The following is a 1,011-nucleotide window of genomic DNA, read 5'->3' as shown; positions in this document are numbered from 1 at the left end:
TTAAAGTAATTTAATTTGACGTTTTAAGGGATTTATTTTAGGATATTTTAATAGATTTCAAGTAATTTTCAAATTATTTTAATAATTTAGTTTTCTTTTTAAGCTTTTTAAGGATTTTAAATATTTCAGGGTATTTTTTAAATTTCAAGGAATTTTCAAGAGCTTTGAAAAATTTAAAAGATTTTAAAAGGTATTTAAGGATTTTAAATATTTGAAGATGTTTTGAAAGATCTCAAAGAATTCTCAACTTATTTTTATAATTTAAAGGAATTTCAAAGAATTTTAACAACTTTAGCAGGGTTATTTAAAAAAATTCCAAAGTACTTTAGAAATCTATAAAAGATGCCAAGGTCTTTCAAAATATTTTGAAGGTTTCGAAATATTTCAGAGTATTTTAAAACGTTCCAAGGAATCTTCAGTTTTTGACAGTAATTGAATATGAGATTTTAAAGGATTTGATATATATTAGGATATTTTAATAGATTCCAAGGCATTTTCAATTGATTTTATTAATTCAGTATGATATTTTAAAGGATTTGTAAGCTTTTAAGGTATTTTTAAACTTGTAAGGAATTTTCAAGAGCTTTCAAAAATTTTAAGCGGTTTTAAAGGATTCAAAAATTTTCAGGATATCTAAAACATTCCAAAAAAGTGAAAAGTGATCTTTTTTAGTTAAAATTTTTTGTATTTTATTGAATACTCTTCTTTCTTAGTTGAAAATTAATCTTTGTTGTCGAAAATTTAACTATGATTAAACATTATTTTTTTGTTCAGAAAATTTGTCTTCATGGAAAATAAATTTCTTTTGTGCAAAGTTCACGTATTTTATCAGAAATGCCTTTTTTTAGTATACAATTTAGCTTTTTGGATGAAAATGTAATTTTTTTTATTTAAAATTTTACCATTATATTGAAAACAATTAAAAAAATTTTTTTGTTCAGTTATGTATTTGATTCAAAATTTTTTTGTTGCAGAAAACTAATTGTTTTAGTTGAAAGTTTAACTATTTCT

This window comes from Belonocnema kinseyi, chromosome 7 (genome assembly GCF_010883055.1).
Source record: "Belonocnema kinseyi isolate 2016_QV_RU_SX_M_011 chromosome 7, B_treatae_v1, whole genome shotgun sequence".
In the NCBI taxonomy this organism is placed as follows: domain Eukaryota; kingdom Metazoa; phylum Arthropoda; class Insecta; order Hymenoptera; family Cynipidae; genus Belonocnema; species Belonocnema kinseyi.
The sequence above is the reverse complement of the archived record's forward strand: the minus strand, read 5'-3'. Positions refer to the sequence as shown.